A 25622-nucleotide genomic window follows, 5' to 3' on the forward strand; every position below is an offset into this window, starting at 1 on the left:
AGAGGGGCAGAGAGAAACACAGAGCGCTATCAATGCTACATATAGCCTCAAGTCCAATAAATGTCAGTTAAATTCGCGGCCCATGGTTTCTATGGAAACCCTCTTAAGTTAAGAGTGGAACACAGACATTTTTTGGACTGCAATTCATAAGCTGTTTATTTAATTATGATGAAACATGACACTGTAAGACACAATACCATTATCATCCTCACAGTATTTAGAATTCAATGAATAAGTATGGCTAAATAAAAAAGTTGTGTTTTTTTTTTTATCATTAGCTTCATATGAGTTGCATGCAAATTAAATGCACCTTGTTTTTCTAGGACTTCACACGTTATTTCCTGCAGGCGAACCCCAAATTAGCCAAATGACATTCTGTTAAGAGGGAGTTCTTTGGAGGCTTCATGCCAATTACCCCCTCCCCCATATCCAGCAAACAAAACCAAGGTCACAGCATATTTTCAATTAAACCCAGGAGGGCACCAAAGTGCAGCACAGCTGGAACAGCAAGCACATTATTACCCCATAGATCATTTGTGAGCAATGAATAGGTCTCTGGGGTTTTTCTGTTTTACAGGCATTTGAATATAAAAATAAAGAAAATAGCTTCAGATTAGTTTCTGCTTTCCAAAATAAACAACCACTTTGAGGGCATTATTCCTGGTGGTCTGGCAAAGAATGACTGGAAGCCATGACTTTTCTGTATCTGATGGTTGGAAGAGGTTTGCTGAGACTTTAATTAGGCAGCAGGGAACCATATGAGTGAGGGACTCATTCATATCTTTGTTCTTTCAGTAAACAAGTACCTGATGTCCACCTACTATGTGTCAGGCCCTGTGGCTGGAACAAGGGAGGCAAGAAGACTAAACTCAAGCTTCATTATGGATTTTATTGTATTTATATTTATCAACAACATTAATTTTGTTGATAAATATTTGTAGAGGGTCAGCTATGGCTCATAGACATTAGACTAAGTAGATAAATAAATCCAGGATCCTGCTTTATAGGACATCACAGTATAATGAAGACAAAAATACACATGATCCTAAGTCTTAAAGCAAGGAGGCAGTATTTCTGCCTCCTGCCTCCTGATCTTCTTTCTCTATTATGTAGAAATACCATCCACAGATGCCGTGGGGCAGTAGAAGGTAAATGTGTTTATGTGAATGGCATCACTGGGTGGTGGAGGGTGGAGAGGGGAGGGGGAGCTTCAGGAATATTTCCAGAAGAGAACCACATTTCCAGCTCTGTCTATGCGCAGTGGCCCTGAGATCATCTTTAGCCCATAAAATATAACTGAAGGGAGAGGTGCTCACAAGAGAAAGGAATCCCAAGGAGAGCCATCTCTGGCGTCAAGCTGGGCTGGGACCATGAAGGCCATTTCTAAAGTGACAAACAGAAATTTGCAAATATGACTCAGTGACTCTGTCTTTTCCACTCTCTTGAAGCCTGTTGTGTTTTTCTTTCTTTCTTTTTTTTTTTTTTGCAATTCAGTAGTGGTTTGCAGTAGCTAGGCTTCCCACAAGTTGCTCGTGCTGCAGCAAAGCCAGTCTTTGGCTGTTATTGGATTTGACAGTGTATAATGAGCCACTTCACATTAGCTGCTGCTGTAGTGTTCAGCATATTGTGGCAAAGATTTAGCATGAATCATCACCCACCTAGCTCTCCATTGTGGCCTCCGTGCTGTAAACAGGCAGTGTGTTTGCCAATCTAAGAGGGGGAAAAAGCATCCATTAGAATAATTCAGCACATTTCTCGATCTGCTGTTCCCCCCATCACCACAGACAACACTGGTGACAATATTTATTAAATTGCCACTGTATTTTTACATTCTTCTGGGCAAAAAGCCAAGGCAGCTATTTTAACCACTGGCCATTTTGAACAATGCATTGTTTAATGCCAATTAAAAAAACACATTTAGAGTTGGAAGATCTGTTGTCTATACTTGGTTCTGACTTATTAGATGTACAACCTGAAACAAGTCACATTTTCTCTCTGATCCTCCATCCTGTTCAGAACCACCTCTTCAGATCAAATGAGATCATGTCTTTTGAAGATGGATAGGAAATAGTTAAAGAGATACTCTGAAATATTAAAATCAAATGGGCTGTTAAGAGTTTGACATAGGCAACTGCTGCAAACTCTAACTGGGATATTTTCTAGGGATATTTTCTACATCCCCAAGCAAGAGAGATACTAACATTTCTTCCTCCTGTGCATCCCTCATCTACCACTACTCCCTTCCCAACACTCCTGTGACAATGGTAAATCAAAAATTAGAATCAAAGATAGAGGGTCACACAGTACTTGGAGCAAAGGAATAGAGCTGGCATTTTGCAAAGTATAGTGAAGTAAACTAAATGATTTCTAATACCAACAAATTATAAATCTTTCTAGCCCAAACTTCACCATACAGTTGGTACAAACCGGAAACAACTAGAAAATGCAGATGGAAGAAATCCATGAAATTAGCAATCAAGATCAAGGGACTGACACGAATATTGAAATCACCAAGAATTATATCAGGAGGAGGGCTGAAGAGAACATCAGGGAGGCAGATGTTAAAATCATCAAGGAATAAAGAGGAGGGAAGACTGGATTTGTGGTTGATTCCAACAAGGAGGCATTAGCAGCTGTTTGGTTTGATAGTGTAAGCTTCAAAGCTGGGCATTTTGCTATATTAGAGATTTTTGTTTGGAACAGATAATGTAAGTAAAAGAGCTTCTCAAACTTCTCAAATAGTATTATTACTGTATAAGTAAAAGTGAATATGATTAACATTTATTTCAGAGATGCTATGTGGACTTTATATCATTGGTTTTGCAAAACACGTAACTCAGACTTACAGGAAGTTTCCCTAAATCCCATGGTTTCAGGAACCATTAACAATACTTCAGTAGGAAATATGAAATTTGAGTTAGAAGGTAACATGCCTGGTATTTATAAACAATGTGAGAGTAAGGCAGTGGGTAGGAATGAGTATGTGTAGAGAGGGCAACAAAGAGTTGGGAGTCAAAGCTGTGTTTATTACTAAATCCAGTGGCTGATTCTTAGTTTTCAGCTAGGTGAAAATTAGCAACATTTGACATAAGTGACTTTTCTGTCCTTCCTGAAACACTCTCTGCACTTGACTCCTAGGAAACTGCTCTCTCTCTCCCCTACCTCTTTGTTTACTCTGCTCAAATTCCATCGGTAGATCTGGGGCTTCTAAACGTTGGAGTGTACCAGGGCTCTGTTAGTGAGCCTCTCCTTTGTCTAAGTGATTCTCTAAGTGAATCCTACAGTGAGTTTAGAAATCATCTACAAACTGAACACTGCCAAACATTTATCTCCAGCTGGCAATGTAGACTTGTAGTATATGTCTATAACTGCTAATGCAAGACTTCCACTTGAAGGCACCAAAAGTCAACCTGTCAAAAAATAAAACTCTTGATTCCAATTCAACCCCTATCCCTAACAAAGACTTTCTAACAGCAACTCCATTCACTCATGCCTTCCAAAAAAAAAAAAATTAACCTCTTACCGAGTGCCAAACAATGGTTCCAGGGACCATCCTCGTAAGAGCTCAGGACAAAGTCCCCTTGATACTTATTTTTTGGTCTCATCCCCAATTTTGCATCCTATTATTTCTATATCTTATTACCTTTACAGCCTATTGCCTACACGATGGAAATTCTGGTTATCAAGAGTCTTGGCACTTCCCACCTCCATTGCTGCATATTAGTCATTATAATTGGATGATTTCAACAACCTGTTTCAATATTTGGTTTCTTTGCTTCTGTTCTTGCCCCTCTTCAGTCTTTTCTCCACATTGTAGAGAGATCCTATCAAAATGAAAGTCAGATCACATTCGATCTTCTGCTCAGTGCTCAGTGGCTTCTGATGTCACTCAATATTACAGGGCTTCCAGTGGCCTAGGGGGCCATTTAGAGTTTCATTCTGCATCTCTCCTTCTTTAATCCTATCTTGCTACCACTATCACCTTACTCATTTCACTCTGGACACACAGCTTCCTTGTTTTGCTGTTGTCGTTGTTGTTAGGTCATGCCTCATGCTTTGTGATCCCCATGGGCTGTAGCCCACTCCCTGGCTATTCTGTCCATGGGGTTTCCCAGGCAAGAATACCCGAGTGGGTTGCCATGCCCTCCTCCAGGGGATCTTTCTGACCCAGTGATCGAACCTACATCTCTTATGTCTCCTGCATTGGCAGACAGCTTCTTTATCATTAGCACTACCTCTAAACACTTGGAGAGTGGCTAAAAGTTTACCCACTTTTATGAAATGATTATCTGGTGTTGAATGCGGTACACATCCCTAAATATGTGATCATGCCTGAACATGGAAAATATAAATCAAGATGGTAAACCATTTACTTTTTACATATCACCATGGAAACAAGATTGGAAATAAGAAAGATGGTTATGAGAATGGTAACTTTTGTTTCTATTATTCATCACAGATTAGAACATCTTCTCACATACATTATCATATCAGACCTTCATAATTATGGAAAGTACGCAGAAATGATTATACTTTGTTTTTCATTTTTCAGATGAGATGTTAACATTTAAGGAAGTTAAATAATGTTATCAAGTTTAAAAAGCTAACATATAGTAGCTATTGATATAAGAAGTTAAATCTTCGGAGCCCTAGACTAGTGCTCTGCCCAATATATGTTTTTAACATGAATATATTAAGGGAGGGAAGAAGCTACTTATGCTGTGAGTTCTTCCAACATTCTCAAAATTCATAGGAAACTGCTTTTTTTGTTCCTTGAACAGATTTCACTATTACTTCCATATGAAGAAAATGAAAAGAACATTTATTGAGCAATTATCAACTTTCATGTTAGTCATCCACATTGCACTTACTTGTCTTTCTGCATCATTAGACTACGTGTCCTAATGCGACAGGCACTATATCCCATTTTATGTGCATGCACAACCCAGTAACTGCCACATAGTGTGCATTCGGTAAGTATTTCCTAAATAAGTGGATGAAAGAGCTTAGTTGGTTATAAACAGAAAAAAACAGTGGTGAAAGTACATCCTGAATCTAAATCACTTAATTAATCAGCACAATTAGAGCAAACCTCAAAAAGTTGCTATTTCATAATCAAAACCTGTTGACATCAACAATTTCATATAGTCCAAGCTAATATTGATAGTTCCCAAAGATGAACAATAATTTCGGAAATAGTTTCCCAATCAAATTTCTGAAATGTATGGAAATCCTCTTCAGTTTACTTCTCATTGTAAAAACGTTTATGTACCAAAAAGAGCCAATACTTTGATTTTGGTGGAAGGTCTTCTAGCTTAAAACATTCAATTTGTGAATGGGTAATTAAAATAAAACCAGAATAAGCACATTCAGTACTGAGATATAAAGAGGTCATGTCTACTGATTATCTGTATCAGGTCCACAAACATAGAGCAGAAAAGTCAACCACTTGCTCTGCCATAACCCTAAATCCAATGGTACAGACATTGGTACATCAAGGTATTCATGCTATTTTCTCTTAACATCGCTGCTCAAATACTATGACTTCTCATAGTTCTATTGTGACTTCCTCCTTTGTTATTTGACTTTCCCATGGAGACAATTAATGATTTGCTCATCATTTTTTCCCCACAGTATTCTCTTCATTATACCATCTGTAAGCTTGGGAAAATCAAGACCATCTTCTATTAACTAGTACATGGCCACTACAAAACACTGTTCTGGCCATGCACAGGAAATAACTCTTACTTAGAATGAAGTACCTGAAGGATATACATGGATGTAAATCTATATGCTACATAAAAGTTTTTTTGGCTCCTAGTGGTATCCTCATTTCACTTTGGAGATCAAGATGTGTGGGAGTAAGAGATGGTACATACTAAAGTGTCTTTGATTTTCAAATCACAGCCTTCTGCTGTAACTGATCTAAATTCCTGGTCAGAAAGGACACAGGATACTTGTGGTCTGCGTAAGTGTGGCATTTATCTTCATGAGTGCAGTAATCAAGAATGGACCAGGATTGGTACAGTCATAAGTGACTTATCCCATTTCCCCTCACAAATGAGGATAAATGACACAAAACATCAGCACCCATGCATTCTATATATTTTCCCGCATTTATGTCTACAGATGCACACATAGAGAAGGTCTTTTCAAAGCCTGATTTTTTTTAACTTTATTTTCAAATATTCAGCTAACAAGAACAATGGAGAACTTGTGGGAAAGTCATAAGGGATGAAAAATGCTAAAATCACTTTTATAAGTTATGCCGCTGGAGAGGACACCTCAAGAGATCCTATCTCTGGAAACTCTAAAATGACTATAAGCCTCAAAATAGGATTTCCATGGGTCTCTGGATGCTGTCATTAAGATAATGCTGTGAGAAAGTCACAAAGGCCCCCCAAGAATACTTTACTAGGGCACTCACCAACCTGTAGGAAATTCACAAAGATAGTGGTTTCAACAGAGTGACTTCTAAGACCTCCTATGTGTATAACAGAAAGTGCTACTGGTTTACTTTATTCTCATAGGACATTCATTATCCTCAGAAGATATGCATTACTTAATTTCTGAATTGGACTAGGATATCCTCATTGAGCTTTTTAGTTGCCGGTAAGATGGATAGGGTACAGAAGGCTGAATAATGGCACCATCCAGGATCTCTGTGCCTAACCCCATAGCCAGATAATGTGAGGACTCAGTGTGAGCCCTGCCCTGCGGGGTATGAGGTTTTCTACATAACCATGCTGTAGCACCATTGAGAGCATACTGGATCATTTTAAGTTCTTGCATTCAAATGTAAGCATGTACTAAAGGAAATTTAAACCTAATCAGGATCTCTCCCTGTTAGGAAAAATCTACTTCCCTAGAGTTAGTTCACTAGAAAATTATCATTCCCAGCTAATCAGAAGGCCAAGTCTCTTCTCTTCCAAAGCAGTTGGGAATTGCAGTTTTACCTCTGGTTACCCATATCTAACTTATTTCCAATGTTGTTAGTCTTTAGGATCATTTAATGATAGCTGGTGGACCTCCACCAATAGGCAGAACAGATCCCAACCATCTTCTCCAGTCTAATTCTCATACTTGGCCTGATGACATAATTTTTTCAAATTCATCTTTGATCCTATGCTCCAGTAGATTACACTCTATTCTCGAATTACTTTGGGAAATGTTACCAATTTTATCCCAAGTCCATTCCTCCATATTTATTTGCAACCTCTTACAGGGACTCTTGTCTTTGTTATTATAAAATATTCAAGAGCTGAGGCCCTCAGTGACTAAGGGTCTGGCTTGTTCTTTACATTTCTAGATACCCCAAATTACCGACTTAATCCCCTCCAGCACGGATAGGTTTTCTGTTAGGTATCTCATTCAACATGAATTGAATGCTTCCTAAATACCAAGGATGATTCTAGACATTTAGGATTCTGCAGTGAGTCAGAAAGTGACAAAGGTCTTGCTTCATAGAGCTTGCTTCTGAGGGTTTAGACAGATAATATAAACAAACCAGAAAAGATCAGATAGAGATGAGTACTGAGATGAAAATTTAAGAGTGATGAGTCAAGGAATGACTGATAGGAAATATTACATGGATTTGGTCTAGGAAGACCCCCTCTGAAAAAGAGACATTAAACTTTAAGAATGGCAAGAAAGAACTCAGACATAAATATATATATATAGGAGAAAAATATTCCAGGCAAAGAGAAGAGCTAACATAAATTCTCCAAGTTTGAGGAAGTGCTATAGTCTAAATGTTTGTGTCCACCACTTACCCAAATTCATATGTTAAATGCTAATAACCAACGTGATGATATTAGGACATGGCACCTTTGGAAGGTGATTAGGTCATAAGGATGGGGCCTTCATGAATGGGATTATGAATGCCCTTATAAAAGAGGCTCCAGAGAGACCCCTAGCCCTTTCCTCATTCGAGGATACAATGAGGAGTCTGCAACTAGGAGGAGGGCCTTTACCCTACCACACTGGCAAACCAAATCTGTCTCTGACTTCTGGTCTCCAGAAGTATGAGAAATAAGTTCTGATGTTTATAAGATATCCAATCTGTGGTATTTTGTTATAGCAGTCCAACATGCTTCCAACAAGAAGCATGTTGTACTTAAAACATAATAAGGGGAAATATATAGGCTAGTCTAGTAGGAAGAAAGTGAGAAAGCAGAAGAGTAAGAGATGTGAATGAGGAGTATAATAGTTTCCTTTGGTTTCCATAATTATCACAAAAATGATGTCATAAAACAACATAAATTGATTATTTCCCAGCAATTAAAGACAGAAGTCTGAAATTAAGAAATCAGCAGGATTCTCCAAAAACTTTAGGGGAGAATTCTACTTTGCCTCTCCCAGCTCTGGTGGCTCCAGACATTCCTGGTCTATGACTACACAATTCCAACCACTGCCTCAGTCTTCACAGGGCCTGCTTGTCTTCTCCATGTGTCTCTTGTATGAGTGTCTCTTATAAAGACACAGGTCATTGTATTTAGGCCCACCTGGATAATCCAGGATGACCTCATTGCAAGATACTCAATTACATATGCAAAGGTCATTTTTTTCAAATAAGGTCACATCTGCATGTTCTGGATCTTAAGATGTGAGCACATCTTTTAGGGAGCCAACATTCAGTTCATTATAGAACATTAGCCCTGGGAAAGAGTCCACCTGCAATGCAGGAGACCCCAGTTCTATTCCTGGGTTGGGAAGATTCCCTGGAGAAGGGATAGGCTACCCACTCCAGTATTCTTGCCTGGAGAATTCCATGAACAGAGGAGCCTGGTAATCTACAGTCCATGGGATCACAAAGAGTAAGACACGACTGAACGACTAACACTTCAGTTGGTAAGCCTGGTAGGTCAGGAAAGCAATTTCTTTGTATACTATATGCAGTGTCAAGCTCTTGCAGAGTTCCACGATGGAAAATAATACAGCCTTATTTGATTTTTAAACTATCACACTTCTAGCATGAGAACAGACTGAAGTCACAAGTAATAGGTCAGTAGTACATGTGAGAGACGGCTTGATCTAGAGTGGCAGCAGAATATAGAGAATTAGATAATTAAGGCTTTTTCCTGGAAGGTAATGTCAAGAACATTTGTCTAGGGATATGGGGATGACAGGAAAAGAAACCAAAAATTTGCCTTCTGCCACCTTCCAAGGTAGCAGTCCAAACAGCAGCTGTTCTGATCTCCCCACCACCATGCTCCACATGCTTGTGAGAGCATTTGTGTCAAGAGAGCACTTCCACTTCCCTAGCTATTCTTAGACCTGTGAAAATATTATCATCTTTCCTAGTCTGGCCCTTGTCCTAGTCCTTATGGCTGGTTGGGCGTCATCTCATTTTACTTCAAGCAGGTGTCCTGCCCAGTGACCAGTCTTGCTTTATTTATTTATGTGTTTATTGATATAGGTATTTTATTTATTTATTTAGATCCATCTTGTGTCAAAACAAGACTGTTCCAGTTCTTTCCCATTGCAGCTCAGTACCCTGGGCATCCAAGAAGAACCTCGGTGATTTGATTATAACCTGAAAATAGTATACCATTCAGCTTATGTCCAGGAATGTCAGAGATTCCACATTTTCTTCAGGTTAAGCTGGCACTCTGGGTACAAGTCTAACAAAGTTTCAGAACCTAACTACAACAGTTACCACCTCTGTCACCTGCCTGTATTCCATACGTAACTTCTACAGAACTATAGTGTCCAGATTATCTTTTTTACTTTGGGGACCTCTTCTGAATACACAAAGAGATTGACTTAATCAAAATAATACCCATTTTTATGGTAATGTCTTTTGAAGAAAGGATAATTTCAATCAACTATGACATCTCCCTGGTTAGGTTGAAGTTCTGCTAGACTACTGAAATTTAGGGTATCTGAGTAATTCAATACAGATAGAGAAAGGAGGTAGCAATTGTGCTGTGGTTCATAAAGTTAAGTCCCTGGATAAAGGCCACATATTCATATTGAGTGAGCCATTTGATAGAATGTAAATAGAAGCCTAGAATATTCTCTTGGATTCTGGGGGAGAAACAAAGCAACATAAAATCCTTGTCCTTATTCTGTATATTTAGCTGTTCCAATATAAGCTGTTCCTAGAAGCTATTCCAGAGCATCTGCATAATATTGTTTCTGGTAAGTGCCTCTCAAGCTTATTTCTAAATAAGTTCCATTTTTTTTTTTCAGAAATATTTCAACATCAAAAGCTACATGCACCTGAAACTAAATGTTCAATTTATCGGTTACAGGTTGTGAGATATTCTTTTGCCTCTTAAGAGCAAAGGAAAATTTAGGATTTGGTATTCCAAAACTAACAGTTGTTAGAAATAACCTTACCAGACCAAGCTTTAAACCTACCAAGAGAATATATCTCTGGCATGTGGTATCTGGCAGCAATGAAAAGGAACTGCTGCTGTCTGGCTCTGAATTAGAACATTTGTGCATCTGAGAGATCTTTCCTATGATCCATCAAAGTGGCAATTGTTTAGAAATACAGGTCACCAAGGACTTCCCTCATGGTCCAGGGGTTAAGAATGTGCCTTGCAGTGCAGGGCATGTAGGTTCAATTCCTGGTAGGGGAACTAAGATCCCACCTGAGGCAGAACAACTAGGCCCGTACTCCACAACTAGGGAGCCCATGTGCCACAACTACTGAGCCTGCGTGTTAAAACTAGAGAGCCCTGTATGCTGCAACAGAAGATTCCGTGTGCGGCAGCTGGAACCCACTGCAGCAAAGTACATAAAATACTTTCAAAAACAAAGAAAAGAAAAAGTACAGGTCACCAATTTAATACCTATCAGCATGTGGGAAAATGTAGATTCAGTCCTATTATGTTGGGGCTATTTAAATGAGAGCTGCTGTTTTCATCATGAAACCTGTATCAATAATTGTGGGTTAAGAGAAGGAAAAGAGTACAAGAAAAAAAAATCCTAGATGAATATTCATCTCTTTGCTCACTTATTTACTCATTAACTAATTATTTTGTTACCTTTAAGTCACCTAAACCTTATTGAGTTTGAAATGATTAACTGGGAATTGGGCAGACAGTGGAGTTGGGGTGGATCTTAATTATGCTACACTGCAAGAGAGTGAAGTCCATACTGCCACATAAAGGGAAAAATCCCCTTAAAGACGGAAATTGGTCATTGATTTTTTTTTTTCTTCTTCTTCACACTCAAGAGTCAAATCCCCTTCCCACTGTTATTGTTTAGAGAATCCTGATCAGGACAGAAGTCTCAGATGTCAGAGAAAATGTTCAAATTGGAGTTAGAGAAGCCATTCCCAGGTTAATGAGCACAGAGCAGCAGGCATTTAGGAGAGTTTATTTGGAGAAAAGAAACGTCTGCAGAAATCAAGTGATTAAGATGTGATACTCAAAGCGAACTCTGAGCGATCTCATTAGCGGAGACTAAGAATAGTCAACAAATGTAATAAGAACTCTGATACAAGGTCACAAACATCCCAGTACAGGCCAGCTGTGTGGGACCCACTGAAGAGGAAGATAGGGAACCTGACTGGATCAGATCACGAAGTCTTCCCTAGATGACATGAGTTTTTTCCCAAGTCCTAAGAGAGGAAGAACCAGAAAGTTTTATACAAGTTTTCATTACATTTTATTCATAGTTCTCCAGATGTGCTTGTCTATATTAAATTAGGCTTCCTTAGTGGCTCAGACAGTAAAGAATCTGCCTGCAATGCGGGAGACCCCAGTGATTCTTGGGTCAGGAAGATTCTCTGGAGAAGGGACTGGCTACCCACTCCGGTATTCTGCCTGGGAAATCCCATGGACAGAGGAGCCTGCAGGCTACAGTCCATGGGGTCACAAAGTGTTGGACAGGACTGAGCAACTAACACTTTCACTTCACTTTTTCATATTAAAATGCATTCCACAATTTATTTATTGTTCCACAACATGTGTGCTAAGTTGCTTTAGTCGTGTCTGACGTTTTGTGAGTCTGTGGGCTGTAGCCCGCCAGGCTCCTCCGTCTATGGAGATTCTCCAGGCAAGAATACTGGAATGGTTTGCCATGCCCTCCTCCAGGGGGATCTTGCCAATCCAGGGATCGATCCCAGGTCTCCTGCATTGCAGATAGATTCTTTACCATCTGAGCTACCAGGGAAGCCCCATTCCACAATGTAGGTTCTATCATTCTCAACTACTTTGAATAACTGCTGTACAAATGTCACTTTCTCACAGATTTTCCTTCACACATGTTCCTCAAAGGACCCCCTACTCATCTGCACATAGCTACTCATATTCTTGCTCTGAAATTACACTTTTTTAATCTATTTTTTCTCTTAAAAAAATAGTTTGGCTATGCTGGGCTTTGTCGTGGCATGTGTGGGCTCCTCCAGTTGTAACACGAAGATTTAGTTGCACCACAGCATGTGGGAACCTAGTTCCCCAGTTAGCGACTGAACCTTTGTCTCCTGCATTTGAAGGCAGAGCCCTAACCACTGGACTACCAGGGAAGCCCCTCTTTCTGCCTTTTTAAAGCTATTCAGAAGAACATGTTTCATGAGTATCTGTGTGTGTTAGTCACTCAGTTGTGTCCAACTCTTTGCGACCCCACGGACTGTAGCCCACCAGGCTTCTCTGTCCATGGGATTCTCCAGGCAAGAATGCTGGAGTGGATTGTCCTTCTCTCCTCCAGAAGATTTTCCTGACCCAAGAATCAAATCCTGGTCTCTTGCATTGCATTCAGATTCTTTACCATTTGCGCTATAGGGAAGACCCAGGGACATTACATAGCTTTTCCACTACCTTATTTCCTGAGCCTAGAATAATGTTTGGACAGGATAAGTCATTCAAATGACTATTAAATTTAAAAAAATGCTTTTTTATGCCTTTGTAAAATCACTACCTAAACTACACCTTTATGTCTTACTATATAAATGAAAGAATATTGAAATGGAGGTTTCAGCCAAGGAACCAAGATACAGTAGATGATACATTCTAAGGAGACAATGGAGACTGACAATGGAGACAGTCATAAGTACCCGCACAGCTCATAACCTCTTACACAGAGCAGATATATCAATGGGCCAGAGAAAGCTCATAAAGAAGATTTCTTTGGAGAGAACTATCCTATGCATCCCAGTCCTAAGGGAAAGGGTGGGTAGTCTTACATCCTGTTGTTGTTGTTCAGTCGCTAAATCACGTCTGACTCTTTGTGACCCCATGGACTTCAGCATGTCAGGGGTCCCTGTCTTTCACCATCTCCATCTCCTAGAGTTTGCTCTAATTCATGTCCATTGATTCAGTGATGCCATCCAATCACCTCAGTCTGCTGTCACACTCTTCTCCATCTGCCTTCAATCTTTCCCAGCATCAGGGTCTCTTCCAATGAGTCAGTTCTTTGCATTAGGTGGCCAAAGTATTGGAGCTTTAGCATTAGTCTTTCCAATTAATATTAAGGACTGATTTCCTTTAGGTTTGACTGGTTTGATCTCCTTGCAGTCTAAAGGACTCTCCAGAGTTTTGTCCAGCACCACAATTCAAAAGCATCAGTTCTTCAGTGTTCAGCCTTCTTTATGGTCCAGCTCTCACATCCATAAATGACTACTGGAAAAACCGTAACTTCGACTATGTGGATCTTTATGGGCAAAGTGACACCTTTGCTTTTTAAATACATGGTCTAAGTTTGTCATAGCTTTCTTTCGAAGAAGCAAGCATCTTCTAATTTCATGGCCACAATCACCATCTGCATTGATTATGGAGCCAAAGAAAATAAAATCTGTCTTTGCTCCTACTCTTTCCCCTTCTATCTGCCATGAAGTGATGGGACCAGATGCCATGATCTTAGTTTTTCGAAAGCTGACTTTTAAGCCAGCTTTTTCACTCTCCTCTTTCACTCTCATCAAGAGGCTCTTTTAGTTCCTCTTCACTTTCTGGCATTAGAGTGATATCATCCACACATCTGAGGTTGCTGATATTTCTCCTGGCAATCTTGATTCCAGCTTGTGAGTCATTCAGCCTGGCATTTCACGTTATGTATTCTGCATATAAGTTAAATAAACAGGGTGCCAATATACACTCTTGGCATCATCCTTTCCCAATTTTGAATCAGTTCCATTTAAGGTTCTAATTGTGGCTTCTTGACCTGCATACAGGTTTCTCGATACACAGGTAAGGTGGCCTGGTATTCCCATCTCTTTAAGAATTTTTCAGTTTGTTTGGATCCACACAATCAAAGGCTTTCTCATAGTCAATGAAGCATGAGTAGATGTTTTTTTCTGGAATGTTTTTCCCTTGCTTTCTATGTGATCCAGCATAATTGTGTTGGCAATTTAATCTCTTAGAAATTAAGTTTAATTTCTAAACAAAGCTTGCTGTCAGTACATATACTGCTGAAGCCTAGCTTTAAGGTCTTGCATCCCAACCCTCCATCTAGTAAAGAGAAGGTTTAAGAAGATTATTAGAGGAAACTTTTTGAGTAACTTATCAGTGGGCCATGACTTACTGTCATCAACATGAAAGAGAAGATTGTAGAAGAATCCTGTCCCTCATCTCAAGACTAAAGATAGGACTGTGGTGGCAGAGTAGAGAAGATCCAAGGGGGCTCTGTCTAAATCCCTTGCGAAAAATCTCAAAGGCAAGAGACCAAATGTTGCTCACACATTTGAGGGAGTTGATGAGAGTCTTGGAGATATTTTAGATCCTATGCAAAAGGTTTGCTTGCAGGAAGTAAATAGCTTACCAGAAGGAATCTGCAAGTATTTCTGGATGCCCAGAGGCTGACGAAGGAGTCAGTGATGTTTCAGAGAACAGACCCACACTCTCAGCAAGGCAAACCTGGGGGGAGTGAGAGTGGAGGGTGGGTCACCAAAGAACACATGCACATGGAATGTCGCTGTAAGAAAGCCAGTTTCAAATGTCTGCAAACCCAAAGGCATCGTAACTCAAGACAGTACCAAGCAAGTCAAAGCCATTCTGGCCCCCTCTAACCTGATTTGCCTCACCATGATCCAACCAGGAAGAGTGGGCAGAGTTGGCAGATGGAAGAGGAGGAGGAAAAGAGAACTAGGTGACAATAAAGAGAAGAAAACAGTCTTGTCTAGACCCTAGACTGTGATGTGAGGCTTCCTACTCAAAACCAGGCCTGTGCTAGAGAAGGCAGGAATCTCAATGTTAAAACAAGTTCACCGTTTTAAGCATTAATATAATTTGAATATGTCAATTACTTACCACAGGACCTTATAATTACATAAATATTTCCAGAAAGTTTTCATCTAGGGGCAGAAGCAAGTCTAGTTCCAATAGGATAAATTTTAATTGGGAGAGAAAAATGAAATCATCTTATGGTTCCATCTATAATTTGTATCTATTCAATATAATAGTTACTATAATTTTACTAATAACAACAACATGGGATTTAGAGTTTGAAATTCTGAGTATAAAGCTCTCAAATTTCAAATTTTAACCTTATTTCTCCCTGGCTATGCTTCACATTTTGCTAATGATTGGTAATGAAGACAATGGCAGCTAAATAAACCATTAACTTGGGAATAGGGCTTCCAAATTGATACATATACATCATTTTTTAATCAGCAACAAGCAATTTCCAATGTTTAAATATTTCACAAGTATCTGGTATTTCTAAAAGAACTCATGAAAGGACAGTACATTCAGGAATTATTTGAAAATCAGAGGTAATACATCCTGTCATATATTCAAACTTTGCTGAACAATGTAAAGAATCTGGAAGAAAGAGATAAAATAATTATGTGTGGAAGGGATGGGATACATGATAAGACACAAAGATTAGGAAAATACAAAACAGTAAATATTTGGGGGGAAAAATAAGGTACTGAAGGGGATTTCTTCCATTTCCGTAGAGTACTACTAGTTAATCTCAATGAATCTTTCTGAGTTCTCGTGAGTTTTATACAATATTTGACCACAAAAATATATTATTTTACCAAATACAGGATTCATATGGCTACTTTGGCCTATTTGGTTGTTCACTTTTACTATGTGCCCCATATTTTCCCTTTCTTGACTGTTTTTATGGGAGTACTTGAAACATCCATTCCATAGAGTAAAGAGTAGTCAGCTGATCTGACTGGTTGAAAGGTTGAAAAACAGCCAATTTGCATGTTTATCCTAACTTAACATTTGTCAGATAAAGGCTCTTGATCACCTTTAAAAGCTGGCAAGCCAAGAGAAGTGCAATTCAGGAGCATTATTAATTAATAAAGACAGATATTAATTACTTAAGTTATGAGGACAAACTTATCCTGATAAGAAGTCTTTTGTTTCAACACATATCAACCGATTTAACAATTATCGCATATTAAATGCTCTGTTCTGAGCTATAGGGAAAATAGAAGCAATTGAGACTGAGACATACACAAAGGTTTTGTCCTTTTCCTCATTACTTAATCCTAGAAACCATTTCTGACAGGAAGAAAAGAGAGGGAAAGTAGATGCAGAAAAGGTAGTATTGTTTCCCAAACATTTTATCCCTTGAAACTAGAAAAATTCTACAAGGACTCTAGTTTAGCTAAGAACACAGTACTTTAAATATTCATGAATGAGTGCAAGTGAACAATGGATCATATTCATAGTTCCAATGATTTAACTTCTTACTCATCATCATCATCTTTTTTATTGTCTGGAAAACTGGTTCCGGAATAAAAGAAAGAACAGAGAGACTGATCATTTGACCATTTTTATATCCCAGATGTCATTTCTAAGTCCCAGTTTTGTTGTCCACTCCTCAGGGACTCAGTCTGTCTGACCTTCATTAGCTCATAAGCATCCTATTTGCAAACTCTCTTCACCTTTGCTTCCCTTTTGCCATTTTCCTTTGGTGGAAAGGTTAAAAGAAAATGAATTCTAATAGTTTGGGGTAGAAAGTTAGAGAAAGAGATATAGATGGAATTAATAAAGAAAATGCTGATATATGGCAAAACCAATACAATATTGTAAAGTTAAAAGATAAAATAAAATTTAAAAAAAAAAGAAAATGCTTCTTGGACTTGCTTGGTGGTCCAGTGGTTAGGAATCTACCTTTCGATGCAGGGTTTGATCCCTGGTCTGGAAAAATCCCACATGCTGCAGAGCAGCTAAACATGTGCGCCAAGCCACCAAGCCCTGTGCCCTAGAGTGCATGCTCCACAAGAGAAGCCAGCACAGTGAGAAGCCCACACACCCCATCAAAGAGCAGCCCCAACTCACCGCAACTAGAGAAAGCCTGCGTAGCAAGGAAGACCTAGCACAGCCAAAAATAAATCAGAAAAGAAATTTTCTTAAGAAATTCTTTCCTTTAGGTCCAGGTTAAGAGGGACAACAAGGACTCGCCTGTTGATTACCTGGGATCTCTACTGCAGACTGAGACTTCCTTGCATCTCTTCTCTTGAATGAGTTAGGACATTGCTCTGTAATTATTCTTCTGCCCAAGTAGCAAAACCCCTCACCCCATTTGTAATGAGCTCCTTAAAGAAATCCACAAGGGTTTTGTCATCTTTGTAGCTACAAGTTCTTCAGCTTCTTTCCTTGGTTTCTCGTTGTATCTATTAGGATCAAGTACTAAAATAAGTGCTATATGTAAGGTATGTCATTTACATCCACTTCAATGGTAAGGAAATAGTGACATGATAAGGTTATTTAGGGGCTTCCCTGATGGCTTACATGGTAAAGAATCTGCCTGTAATGCAAGAGGCCTGGGTTCAATCCCTGGGTTGGGAAGGTCTCCTGCAGAAAAAAGAAAATGGCAACTCACTCCAGTATTCTTGTTTGCAGAATCCCATGGACAGAGGAGTCTGGCAGGCTACAGTCCATGGGGTTGCAAAGAGTCAGACACAATTGAGAAACCAACACACACACACACCAGGTTATTTAGTCAAAGCTGGTGATCAGCAGAGCCAGGTTTCCAGAAGCCCAGGCTGTCCAAAATCAAAGATAAGGCACTTTAACTTATAGTTCTAAGCACCAAGTACTCAGAAGGAAAGGATATGGTGGCCTTTACTGTGGTCATTTTCATGAAATAGGATTTAATTTAATTCCCAACTTACCCTTAGCCTTTCTGGCTAAGAGGTTCTCATTTGCCATCTCACCTCATCTGCAGGCTCCATTATCCCTCTAATCACGTCCACTACCTGTCTCTTTTGTCTTGTGTCTTCTATGGTCATTTTGTTAAAGGGCAGCAACAATATTGCACCATGTCTTGATCAAGCAGGCATCCTATTTGTCAAGGAGCCAAGCAAGAAAAGTCCTTAGAGTGGTCCCCTTAAGCCAGTGCTTTGCCTATTTCCCAGAAAGCCGGGTGCATCTTATCCATACCCAAACCATTGTACCACATACAGGTACATCTATATCCATGAAAAGTTTCAGAACTATTTTGAACCAAATTTGATAAAACAGCCTAGAGAGAAGAACAGCTTCACAGTATCTTGAAGGCTTGATTTTAATAAGGATTGGCTGTCTGTCAGAGAGTTTAGAACAAAGTGTGCTGCATTTCAAAAGGAGTTATCACCTCCTTTGATGTTCTCAATCTCTTCTTATTCATATTGAAGGTGAGAGTAAGGTAACATAAACTCTCTCTTAAAGAAATCACTGAGTAAAATATTTCCATTCTAAAGACATCTGGTGTCCAGGTATCAAGTGTACAGATTTAACTGTGGCTGATCCCAGTCCTCTGTTAGGATGTGAAATTGAAAGTAATTATACATATATTTTACTCTATATATGCATGAATATGTGTATATTCTGAAATTCAATACATTGTTATGTAGGAACTGGACAGTAAATTGTTTCTACAGTCAATATATCCTGTGAATAGATATTGATTATAATAGCATAATAGCAGTTATGGTTACTTGGTGGTAAGTACCACATAAAAGAAAATTCTAAAGCCAACTGTGGTAGGCACAATTCTAAGATGACCTTGAGTCATACCACTGTATGCTCTATTCTTTTGAGTATGAGCGGCACTAGTAATCAGCTTCTAACCACTAGAATATGACAAAAGTGGTGGGATAGTTACTATCTTGATTAGGGTACATTATACAGCAAAGCTGATGGAAGGTCACTGCCATGATTGTGTGTGTGTGTGAATTAGTCACTCAGTTGTGTCTGACTCTTCGCAATCCCATAGTCTGTAACCCACCAGGCTGCCCTGTCCATGGAATTCTCCAGGAAAGAATACTGGAGTAAGTTTCCAGTCCCTTTTCCAGGGGAACTTTTCTATCCAGGAATGGAACCCAGGTCTCCTACATTGCAGGCAGATTCTTTACCATCTGAGCCAGCAGGGAATTCCCTGATGCAGTGATTACATAATGTTAAAGAAGGCTGGGAGCCAAAGAATAGATGCTTTTGAACCAACTTTAGCCAACTGATGCTAAGTTCAGTTCAGTCACTCATGTCCAACTCTTTGCCACCACATGGACTGCAGCACAACAGGTCTCCCTGCCCCTCATCAATTCTCTGGAGCTTACTCAAACTCATGTCCATCAAGTCAGTGATGCCATCCAACAATCTCACCCTCTGTCATCCCCTTCTCCTGTCTTCAATCTTCCCCAGCATCAGGGTCTTTTCTCTAATGAATCAGTTCTTCGCATCAGGTGGCCAAAGTATTGGAGTTTCAGTTTTTGCATCAGTCCTTCCAATGAATATTCAGCTTGATTTCCTTAAAGATAGACTTGTTTGATCTCCTTGCAGTCCAAGGGATTCCCAAGAGTCTTCTCCAACATAAAAGTTCAAAAGCATCAATTCTTCAGTGCTCAGCCTTGTTTGCAGTCCAACTCTCACATCCATACATGACCACTGGAAAAACCATAGCTTTGATTAGACGTGCCTTTGTCAGCAAAGTGTCTCTGCCTTTTAACATGCTGTTCAGGTTTGTCATAGCTATTCTTCCAAGGAGCAAGTGTCTTTTAATTCCATGGCTGAAATCACCATCTGTAGTGATTTTGGAGCCCAAAAAATAAACTCTCTCACTGTTTCCTTTGTTTTCCCATCTATTTGTCATGAAGTGATGGGACCAGATGCCATGATCTTAGTTTTCTGAATGTTGAGTTTTAAGCCAACTTTTTCACTCTCCTCTTCCACATTCATCAAGAGGCTCTTTAATTCCTCTTCACTTTCTGCCATAAGGGTGGTGTCATCTGCATATCTGAGGTTATTGCTCTTTCTCCTGGCAATCTTGATTCCAGCTTGTGCTTTGTCCAGCCCAGCATGATGTAGACTTCCCTGGTGGCTCAGATAGTAAAAGCGTCTGTCTACAATGTGGGGGACCTGAGTTTGATCCCTGGGTCAGGAAGATCCCTTGGAGAAGGAAATGGCAATCCACTCCAGTACTATTGCCTGGAAAATCCCATGGACTGAGGAGCCTGGTAGACTACAGTCCATGGGGTCGAAAAGAGTCCGACACGACTGAGCGACTTCATTTTCGCTTTCACCCTGCATGTAAGTTAATTAAGCAGGGTAACAACATACAGCTTTGACATACTCCTTTCTCAATTTGGAAACAATCTGTTGTTCCATGTCCAGTTCTTACTGTTGTTTCTTGATCTGGATACAGATTTCTTGGGAGGCAGGTAAGGTGATCTGGTATTCACATCTCCTTAAGAATTTTCCACTATTTGTTGTGATCCACACAAAGGCTTTCTCATGGTCAATGAAGCAGAAGTAGATTTTTTTTTTTCTAGAATTCTCTTGCTTTTTTCTATGATCAAACAGATGTTTGCAATTTGATCTCTGGTTCCTCTGCCTTTTCTAAATCCAGCTTGAACATTCAGAATTTCTTGGTTCACAAACTGTTGAAGCCTAGCTTGGAGAATTTTGAGCATTACCTTGCTAGTGTGTGAGTTGAGTACAATTGTGAGTTAGTTTGTACATTCTTTGGTATTGACTTTCTTTGGGACTGAAATGAAAACTGACCTTTTCCAATCCTATGGCCATTCCTGAATTTTCCAAATTTGCTGGCACATTGAGTGCAACACTTTAACAACATTATCTTTTTGGACTTTGAAATAGCTCAGCTGGAATTCCATTAGCTCCACTAATCTTGTTTGTAGTGATGCTTCCTAAGGCCCATTTGACTTCACATTCCAGGGTGTTTGGCTCTAAGTGAGTGATCACACCTTCGTGGTTATCTGGGTCATGAAGATGTTTTTTGTAGAGTTCTGTATATTTTTCCCACCACTTCTTCATATCTTCTGCTTCTGTTAGATCCATACCTTTTTTGTCATTTATTTCACCCATCTTTACATGAAATATTCCCTTAATATCTCTAATTTTCTTGAATATATCTCTAGTCTTTCCCATTCTATTGTTTTCCTCTATTTCTTTGCATTGATCCCTGAGGAAGGCTTTATTGTCTCTCATGGCCATTCTTTGGAACTCTGCATTCAGATGGGTATATCTTTCCTTTTCTCCTTTGCCTTTTGCGTCTCTTCTTTTTTCAGCTCTTTGTAAGTCCCCCTAGCACAATCATTTCACCTTTTTGCATTTATTTTTCTTGGGGATGGTTTTGATCACCACCTTCTGTACAATGTCATGAAACTCTGTTCATAGTTCATCAGGCATTCTGTCTATAAGATCTAATCCCCTAAATCTTCACTTCCACTGTATAATCATAAGGGATTTGATTTAGGCCATACCTAAATGGTCTAGTGGTTTCCCCTACTTTCTTCAATTTAACTCTGAATTTGGCAATGAGGAATTCATGATCTGAGCCACAATCAGCTCCCAGTCTTGTTTTTGCTGACTATAAAGAGCTTCTCCATCATTGGCTGCAAAGAATGGAATCAATCTGGTTTTAGTATTGACCATCTGGTGATGTCCATGTGTAGAGTCTTCTCGTGTTGTTGGAAGAGGGTGTCTGCTATGACCAGTGCATTCTCTTGGCAAAACTCTGTTAGCCTTTGCCCTGCTTCATTTTGTATTCCAAAGCCAAACTTGGCTGTTACCCAGGTGTTTCTTGACTTCCTACTTTTGCATTCCAGTCCCCTATGATGAAAAAGAAGTCCTAAAGGAAATCAACCTTAATATTTATCAGAAGGACTGATGCTGAAGCTCCGATATTTTTGCCACCTGATGGGAAGAGCTGACTCACTGGAAGAGACTCTGATGCTGGGAAAGAACAGGCAGGAGGAGAAGAGGACAACCAAGGATGAGCTGGTTGGATGGCATCACTGACTCAACAGACATGATTTTGAGCAAGTTCTGGGAGATAGTGAAGGACAGGGAAGCCTGGCATGCTGCAGTCCATGGGGTTGCAAAGAGTCAGATGTGACTGAGTGACTGAAAAACAACAACATAAGATCTGCCTGGGGAGATTCTAACAAGAGAGTCCTCTCCTGGCTTCCTAGAACTAAGCCGCTGGTTGTTGTTAAAGGGCGATGTGACAAAGAACTACCCGTGGCCTCTAGGAACTAAGCATGTCACCCAGCTGACAGCCAGCAAGAGAGCCAGCACTTGAGTCCTAAGCTCCACGGAACTGAATTCTACCACGAATTGCTTCAGCTTATAAAAGAACCCCCAGCTCTACCTGGAGTCTGTCAGCTACCATGACTGCAGGCTTTTGAAACCTTGAGCTGAGAATCTAGTCAAATACCGTGCCCAGAATCCTGTCCCAAAACTGGGATGATAACTCTATGCTTTTTTAAAAAAGATTTTATTGGACTTTAGTTGATTTACAATACTATGTTAGTTTCTGCTGTACAGGAAAGTAAACTAGTTATACATATACACGTATTCACTCTTTTAAAATTGTTTTCCCATATAGGTCACTACAGAGTATTGAAAGGAGTTCCCAGAGTACCAATATGTTCTTATTAGTTATCAATTTTATATACAGTAGCACATACATGTCAGTCCTAATCCCACAATTTATCCCCCCCGCCCCCTTCTCCTGGTAACCTTAAGTTTATTTTCTACATTTGTGATTCTATTTCTGTTTTGTCAATAAATTCATTTGTACCATTTTTTAGATTCCAAATATAAGCAACATCATATGATATTTGCCTTTCTCTGTCTGAATTACTTTATGACAATTTCTAGGTTCATCTATGTTGTTAAAAGTGACACTATTTTATTATTTTTAATGGCTGAGTAATATTCTACTGATATATGTACCATATCTTTATTCATTCCTCTGCTGATGAACATTTAGGTTGCTTCCAGATCCTAGCTATTGTAAATAGTGCTGCAATGAACACTGCAGTGGATGTATCTTCTTGAATTAAGCTTTTTTCAGAATACATGCCAGGACTTGGCTTTCTGCATCATGTGACAGCTCTATTTTTCATTTTTTAGGGAACTTCCATACTGTTCTCCATAGTACCTGCACCAATTTACATTCCTCTCCGTACCCTCGCCATCACTCAATGTTTGTAGACTTTTTGACAATGACCATTATGACCAGTATGAGATGATATCTTATTGTAGTTTTGATTTGCATTTCTCTAATAACTAGTGGTGTTGAGCATCTTTTCATGAGATATGCTGTTTTAATCTAATACATTTGTAGTAATTTATTACACAACAATAGTAAACTAAATATATATGTATAAATATATCTACATATATTAGTATGTATATATACATATTTAGTTTTCTATTTTATATATATATATATATATATATATATCTTCAAATTGTAGGATCTACATTTCAGTCATTGACAAAGACATCTCCTCTCCATAGATCAGAAGAACATGAATAGAAAGTGTTCCTCAGGGGGACAATAAACCCCTACATTAGATATTATAGCTTATGAATTAAGTGAACATTAGCATATCCAGTAGATACTGAATGAACAAGTTTGATACCAATCTAGGAGTTAAGCAGCAGTAGTTAAGCTCAGGGCATGTTACCAAAGTAGAGTATAAATGTATTTCTCCAGAAAACTTAAAACTGTAAAAATGAAATCACTGTAAACTAAGTTATGCACATGTGTTTACTAAGAATCCATGCATCCTACAAATATAATCTTAAAGAACATATTCTTTTGTTGGCCAAAGTATGAAATATGAAAAAATGTGGCATATAACCAAGTATGCCAAAGGACTTGTGTGTGTATCTTGATGTGTATCTGTGTTTGTGTAGCTCCTGTATCTGTGTGTCTCCATGTTCACAGCTATATGTGTATGTGTATGTCTATCTGTGTGTCTGTAAGTATCTGCTTCTAAACATGCCTGTGTGTATCTGGGTGTATATATCTGTTTGTATGCATTTGTGCTTGTGTCTGTGTATGTTGTGGGAGGCTATATGTATATCTACATGGAGGAAAGAGTGTGTGTGTGTGTCTGCGTGTCCATGTATGTGAGAGGATTTGGAGAAGATGAAAAATGGACAAGTGACCTTTTTAAAGACCTCCATAAGTGTTAATAAGGAACAGAGAGGAAAAAACAAACAAAGCCATTGACTTTGACTCTGCAATTCAATATTAGTTCTAATCCTGTAATATATTAGCTCTGTGACTTTGGTAACCTGCTTCAGTCCTAAGCCTTGTTTTTCCTGTGTAGAAAATGAACTGCTTCATAAGAATTAAAAGCATCTCACTGCTGGTAAGAACATAAACTAGTTCAACCACTTTAGAAAATTGGTTGTTTTAATAAAGCTGAACACAGTCATGCCCTATGATGCAATAATTCCTATCCCAGGTATCTACAGCCAATATTGATGTGTACTTGGGTTTGTCAAAGGCATGTATTAGAATGTTTACAGCAGAGCTATTTAGTCCTTATAGGCCAAAACCATAACTGTCCCAAAGTGCATCATCCAATAATTGGGTAAGTTGTGTATATGCATACAGAGGAATAAGATATAGAAATGAAGATGAACAATCTCAAATTTAATGGTCTCACAACAATATGAATGAATCTCACAAATATAATGTGAACAAAAAAAGCCAGATACAAAAGAATATCATATGATTTATATAAAGCACAAAAAAACATGTGAATATAACCTAACAGGCAAACTCCATCCAGGCCCTTAGAAGTCAGGACAGTCAACATCCTTGGGGAACATCCCAAGGGGGCATCTGAGGTGGAGACTTTTGCCAGCTTCCTGTTGTAGGTGCTGGTTACCTGAGTGTGTTCAACTTGTGAAATGTCAAGAACATTAATGCTTCTGATATGTGTACCTCTCTTGCTAAAACATGAAGTATTAGTATTCAAAATGCTTCAAGACTCTCATAGCATCAGGCAGCTGTGATGAGCACACAGGATAATGCATAGGCAAGTGATGGGAACAAGCTGCAGCATTGCAGCCCTATAAGAAAATGGTTTTCAAACTGGGTAATGACCATTCGTTGGTCATGAAATCGACTGATGGCTCATGACCTGCTTCAAATAAAATGAAAGAAGATATCAGAGGGCATTGTATATTGGAAATTGTTTTGTGATATATGTGTGTTTATAACAGGGTTGTAAATATGTGTTTATAACTGGGTTGAGATGTAAAATGTACTTTTATTATGGCTCACAATCAAAAAGAGTCAAAGTTACTGCTGTAGTGTGAGCTAATGTAAGTTCATCCAGGAGCATCCCTGGCTCATTGAATGCTCCTACCCATCCTGTCCCTGCATGATGACCCTTTGGGCCAGAGGCTTCAGGGAATTCCACATCAATCAAGTGAACAGGCATTTCAACAGGGGCA

General features: G+C 39.1%; 1 protein-coding gene across 11 annotated transcripts in view; it reads right to left on the bottom strand.

Moving 5' to 3' along the window:
- Positions 1–25622, bottom strand: part of LRRC4C (leucine rich repeat containing 4C) — a 1485185-nt gene that overhangs the window by 25422 nt on the left and 1434141 nt on the right. For 7 of the 11 annotated variants that reach the window (XM_086338675.1, XM_086338674.1, XM_086338680.1 and 4 more), the window contains one exon: positions 1659–1710. The exons of 3 other annotated variants lie outside the window; for them this stretch is intronic. The gene's annotated coding sequence lies outside the window, so the exon portion shown is untranslated. Of the gene's footprint in view, positions 1–1658; positions 1711–14709; positions 14800–25622 lie in introns of those variants that run through there. One more of the 11 variants, XM_086338683.1, reaches the window with a different exon arrangement.

The sequence above is a fragment of the Bos grunniens genome, chromosome 15 (assembly GCF_055505025.1).
Source record: "Bos grunniens cultivar Pamir isolate PY7600 chromosome 15, Bosgru_T2T1.0, whole genome shotgun sequence".
NCBI lineage: Eukaryota > Metazoa > Chordata > Mammalia > Artiodactyla > Bovidae > Bos > Bos grunniens.